The sequence below is a fragment of the Bemisia tabaci genome, chromosome 1 (genome assembly GCF_918797505.1).
Source record: "Bemisia tabaci chromosome 1, PGI_BMITA_v3".
NCBI classification, from domain to species: Eukaryota; Metazoa; Arthropoda; class Insecta; order Hemiptera; family Aleyrodidae; genus Bemisia; species Bemisia tabaci.
This window is the reverse complement of record NC_092793.1, coordinates 53495088-53501087: the sequence shown is the minus strand read 5'-3', so window position 1 is coordinate 53501087 and position 6000 is coordinate 53495088. Positions and strand designations below refer to the sequence as shown.

Sequence of the window (6000 nt, the reverse complement as noted above, 5' to 3'; positions counted from 1 at the left end):
GGCCGGATTTACCTACTTGCCGCCCATGGGCCGCCTGTATTCTGCCGCCTCCCTCTCATTCGTATTGAAACATCAATAAAAACCATCAAGTGAACGTGCCAGCGGGGGAGGGATGCATAAGACGCGTCTACTCGTGTTGAACACATTTTTTGGGGATGCCCTGTCAACACTACCAGCAAAAATTCACCGAACTTTGCGCAAACGTTAAGTTTTGTAAACCTATCTCTGCGTGGACAAGGCCTTCCATTCATAAGAAATGAACGAAAAAATTATGGAAGAACAAATATGAATGTGGTTTAATGATTTTAACTTCCGCCGCCGCGCGCCACGCAGACCGCACCGTGTTTGCTGCAATGCGTGAAGTATTCACGCAGTCTTGTAGGCGCCATGCGTTTCACGCTGACCGAACTGTGTTTGGCGCAATGCGTGAAGTATTCATGCATTCTCGTAGGCGCTATCCGTTTCACGCTGACCGCAATGACCGCACTGTGTTTGATGCAATGCGTGAAGTATTCGTGCAGTCTTGTAGGCGCTGATATGTGTTACATGCCGATCGCCGCGCCGATTGCTTCTCCTTTTCATCTCAAGTCCTCGTCATCATTGCTCTCTGCGCCGCGCCGTTCCAGGCCAAATTGCGTGTTTGGTTTCTCTCTTAACTCGACTAATTAAAGGTGCTGTCTCTTGTATCACTGAGAGACGACAAAATTAAAAATTAATACACTCTCAGAAAATGAGGGATTTTGTCGCCTTCTCTCGTTTGTAATTTTTTTTTTCTGAATCCGATATTTTTTTATACCTACATTTAAAACAATTGCAAAATTTGCCGCCATGGGCCGCGGCCCATGTGCCCACCCCCTTAATCCGGCCCTGCTTGAGTCCTTTCTGTTTAACGCGGTCCAATTAAACTGACGAATTCCTCCTGAATTCGCACACAAATCGTCGGTCCTCTGACGTAAGGGCGTATCTCGATTCTTTGCATAGGCCCCATAAAAGCATGGGTTCATATTGATAACAGGGCTCACGTGGGAATTGAGATACGCCTTTAGTTACGTCAGAGAAACGACGAAATAACTACGAACGATATGAGCTGACTAAAGTAAACAATTTTCGAAAAAGTTTCCTGGAATAGCCGCAAGAAATGCAAGTTCTTCCTTCATAAGAGTGCGTGGTAATTTCTTAAAAATGCCATTACTTATTCCTGCAGGCGCGCATTTCCGACGATGGGACATGTCCCGGTGCGGCCTCTCGCAAGGGTGTCCTGCTGCAGGCCGATTTTTGCAATTGATAGACAAAGCTATAGACAAAGAATGCAAAAGATATGGAGGGATCCTATTGCTGAAAACGGGTGGTTGCAATGGACATTCGAGGTAGGTAAGACTAACTAACGGCAACCCACGAGAGACCCGCTAGTTAGTCCATCATTTTCTCTCTTAGTCTATAGGAACAACCCATTTCAACCAATAGGATAGCTCTATATACTCACTATGACTTCCTCGTCTATCGCTTTGCCTATCAATCTCAATAATCAGCCCGCTGGAGTGACTACCGGAATCCCATAGCAAAACGCAAAAATAAAATAGCGCCCTCGAGCCAACTTGAGGAATCCTCGAAAAGCAAGCACCCAAGCAAGGGTGAATCTCATTGACAATTGGGAGGAAGTCAGGAACATAATTCGGAAGTGGAGAGGAAATTCGGGGAGGATGTCAGGCTGCTCCCTGGATCCCCCTTCACAGACTTGGACCGGTTCGTTAACATATTCATACGTGAAAGCCTTCCGAGTTTGTTGGTGGTTTCCTCTAAGTCACACAAAGAATGAGGGCGGATGTAGCAGGGCAATGCCATTATGCAGTGAAAAATCCTCATTAATTACGGATTTCCGGGCACTTTTCGGAGTGAACTCGCAAGCTCTGCCTGGGAGCTCAACTCCAAGCGCCAGGTTTCGAGTTTCGAGCTAGAGCCAAGAGCCGAGCTCGAGTTGTGCCGAATGGACCAGGAGACCAGGACCCTCGTCAAGCGGCCAAGCCCGAAGTTAATCCGAAGCTGTCCGAAGCGAAGCCCTGCTCCCTCTCCTGCACGGCGCACACCGCGGTATTCGACCTGAAAAACTGGCCAAATTTTGGCCAGTTTTTCAGGTCACAGACTATGTTATGTTTCAGTTTGCGTTGAGCGAAGTCCGTTGACAAGTAGTTTTGGCCGCCAAAACTACTTGTCAACGAACTTTGCTCAACGCACCAGCCAACGCGTCGCGTCGTGTTCATGATGTTTTGAGAAAATGATCACAGCGTGTCACATGATAATTTTTGAAAACCAGCTGCATTCAAATCGGCAAATTCCTGTGTCCATAAGAGTGTAAAATAGCGTAGATTCGAATATCACATGAATTTTTCGGGGGAAAAAGTTTTTGAACTCGTTTTGAAGCGCGAACCCCAAAAGTGAGAAGTGCATCTCCTTAATAGCAAAAAAATGGCGTCGAAAATCACTTCGAGAGCGCAAATCCCTAAATAAAGGAACATTTAAGAGGAAGCATGTACATGATTTTTGTTAAAGTACCTATTAACTAAAATTTATTACGAGGAACCTTAGGCCGGCTTCAAGGACTACTCATTATAATTTTCGCACCTAAACAGCGCCTACATTTTTCAGGTTTCAAAGACCGGCAAAGTTACAATAAATTTAAACAATCAATGCTTTTTTCGAAAAATTGACAAAGTGACGATAAAAATCAGTACTAGTTTACTTCATTCGCATAATATGCGACGCTAAAATTGATTTAAGGTGTGAAAGAAACAAGCATAGTACCCTCACAATCAGTTAATATCGTATGTAACATACACCAAACGAATTTCATTATAAAACATGGATGCAACTATTCGAACTCCACGGATGTCCGTGTTGCATAATCATGGAGTTGAAGGCGTTTTGGCTCTCCCGGCACTCACCGTTTCGCCTGCGGTAGCTGGTTGAACTGCAGGATCCAAAATTAGAGCGCCTTCAATTCTTCCCACTCGACCCAGGGTGGCAAAATTACATGAAAAATAAAATCCTGAAATCTCAGAAATTTATGAAAGATATTGAAAAATACTTTCCATGTTTCGCAAAATAAAAAATTGTGACTTTCTTCTATTTTTGTGTTTGAGTGCGGGTTGCATACTCTAACCCCTGAAAAATATGAAATATTCCACAGCCTCGTAAAATTTCATTAAATATTTCACTGGAATTTCCAATCTTTCATTTCTTTCTTACGTTTCATGCCATCCTGTCTAAACTACGAAGATACCTCTTAGGTACGAATAGTTGCTCCACAAATCAGCAGGCACCTCGCTGTATCAAAACTGAAACACAAAAAGTACTAAAGTGCTCACATCCTACTCGCATTTTTGCAACTATTCGTGTGTAGTGGATGTCTTTGAAGTAAAAACGAAGAATCAAGGAGCTTTGTCATTTTGCATTCTACCAGTACAACCTGCCTGGCACGCCGCGCCGCGCCGCGCCGTGGGTGAAGTGGTGAGTGCCTGTAGAGTGAAAACGCCTTAAACTCAGTGCTTATGCAACACGGACATCCGTGGAGCTCGAATAGTTGTATCCAGTCGTTGTACTGAAATAGAAATACGGTTGGTGTTCATTTAGTTCTTTCTTTGACAACTCAGCTTAATTCCGGCGTCCGTCGAATGAATTAGGGTGCGCTGATGAATGTGACTAAAATATCACTGATTTCTATCGTTGTCAATTTTCTGGAAAATGATTTAATTGTTTAAATTCATCACAACGTCGCTCTTCCAAAATGCGGGCTGCGGCCCTGCAACTTCCTGAGCTTTAAGGACACTTGTAGAAAAACATTTCGAGCGTTTGTCCTAAAATTTTTGTTTTTTCGAAAGAGTTAAAAAAAGTCAGGCAGAAATATACAGTAACCTACGGTCAGTTCAGAATCCGGCGAGACAAGGCCCAGAGCCTGTAGAAAAAATGTCTGCGCGTCGAAGTCTTATTCGCACTTTTGGAATTTTATCCGTAAATTCACACGGATAATCTTTCTGCAGTGACGGTTTTTCTCTAAAATCACATACATTTTTCGTTCTCAACACTCTTGGTCCGTTCATTGTGCTGTCGGTCGTAAAGGGGGAGTGGCTTCTGGAAAGAATATATAAGACGATAAAATTTACGATGGTAATCGATTTTTTTGCTACATCAATAATGACACATAAAAATTGGGAAATTGGGATTTTGGCCTTTTGGCCAGGTTATTCGAGGCGATACCAGTGTGCGGCGGGCGGCGCTGCGGCCGCACTACACGGCACCGGATTCGTTCGTCCACCATTCTATTATTTTCGCTTCGTGTTGCTGCTTTAGCTTTAGTCGAGAAGAGATCTCCGCGTGGAAAGGCCGGTCGCTGCTCGCTTCGCTGTAACAAGGATTCTGTGTTGCTTCGTGTGTTATTTGTTTTCCTTTCTCGTTATCAGTGCATTTATCTCCTCCAATTTTTGTGAACATTTTCGTGACGTTTCCCCTTTGCTTTCAGTGAGTGATTTCAATCGTTCTGTGCACCTCAAGTGGAGTTTTTGGTTTATTTCACTCGGGATACCTACAAGTCCGCTGCTGTCGAGAACGTGTATATGCAACAAGTGTTAGGTAAGCCGCTCATCCACCTATTTAGTTTTGCTCTCTGAGTTTCACAGTTATCTTCAATGTAACCAAATTTCTTTTTCAATGACATTCATGCTACGTTGGGTTGCTCCTTATGACCATTTAGAATTGTCAAAATCCTCAAGAATTCTCAGTTTCTTAGCTAGGAAGGATGAGGAGGAAAGTATGTTTACTATGCCCTTCAATCTGATTTCATTGACCAAATACATATTTATCAAAGACCTACCACTAAAGTACATTCCATGTATTGAACTATCTATCCCGACAGTAGATTAATGCAAGTTATCTACTTGCTTGTAAGTACGTTACTTTCCTCCGATGCCTAAATGAGTTTCCGAGCAAAGTAAGGTTAGGTTGTGTATGGCAATAATCACTGATGTAGAACTAAACTGAGCACATATGTGTGTATTTATTTTATGAAAATCTTGAATCATTTTTCAAATACTCAAACCTTGAAGTTTACTTGGCTATGATCAACAGCAACTAACTCTCCTCAGGTTTTTACTATTACGGTTTTTACTCACCAAGTTTTCATTGGCACTTCTAATCTTGACTGTGCGTTACAGCAAAAAATTCGTACAAAACATATTTATCCTTGCTTGCCCATGGCTCGTTTCTGAAGAATAGGTGTTCACTTTAGAAATAAATAAACATGATTTGTGATTTCAAGCAGTCTGCTTTAGTCAAATATCACCCAACTGAAGTAATCCATACTCAAAACCTATTTCATCCTTTAAGCTCATGCTAGAATTGAAATATCATTATTCTATCTCAGAAAAATTTCCATGGTTCTGCCTCTTTTCTATTTCTACTTGTTTCTTGTCCTTGTTTGTTAGAGCCATTCTCTATTCATTGAAGAAGTAATATCCCATGCAGCAAAAAAAAATTGTTTGTCAATAAGACTCTAACGGCCTTTACCTAAGTAGTGACGGTTTAGTAAATGGTAACGAACCAAACCCAAAGGAGATAACCATTCATTGACCCGTTTGGTTTAGAAACTGGTAATAAACAATCAAAGTTTTTTTTAGTATCGATTAAGTAACGGAGAAGTAAGTAAGTTTGTTCTTTTTCAACTGTTGCTGAAGAAATAGATATTCAACGGTTTCTTTCCTCAAAATGGGCCATAGATAACCGACATTTCTGTTCAAATTACAGGTATAAGTAGGCACTAACATCATTTCTCTGATGATTAAGGAGTCCTTAAGCATGTCAATATTTAAGGTTTTTTTAGGAAGGTAAAAAGGTAACTGGAAAAATGCATCTCGCTTGCCGTTATGATAAAGATGAGGAAAAAGTATACCGAAAAGCACATAATTTGGTTTTTGAAGAATAATTCATTATTGAATATGGGTTGAAGATGGG

At 41.7% G+C, this 6000-nt stretch overlaps 1 protein-coding gene across 2 annotated transcripts in view; it reads left to right on the top strand.

Moving 5' to 3' along the window:
• The first annotated feature begins 4327 nt into the window (after nt 1–4327).
• Nucleotides 4328–6000, top strand: part of LOC109044758 (uncharacterized) — a 91992-nt gene continuing 90319 nt past the window's right edge. For both annotated transcript variants that reach the window (XM_072303156.1, XM_072303159.1), the window contains exon 1: nt 4328–4623. The gene's annotated coding sequence lies outside the window, so the exon portion shown is untranslated. The remainder of the gene's footprint in view (nt 4624–6000) is intronic.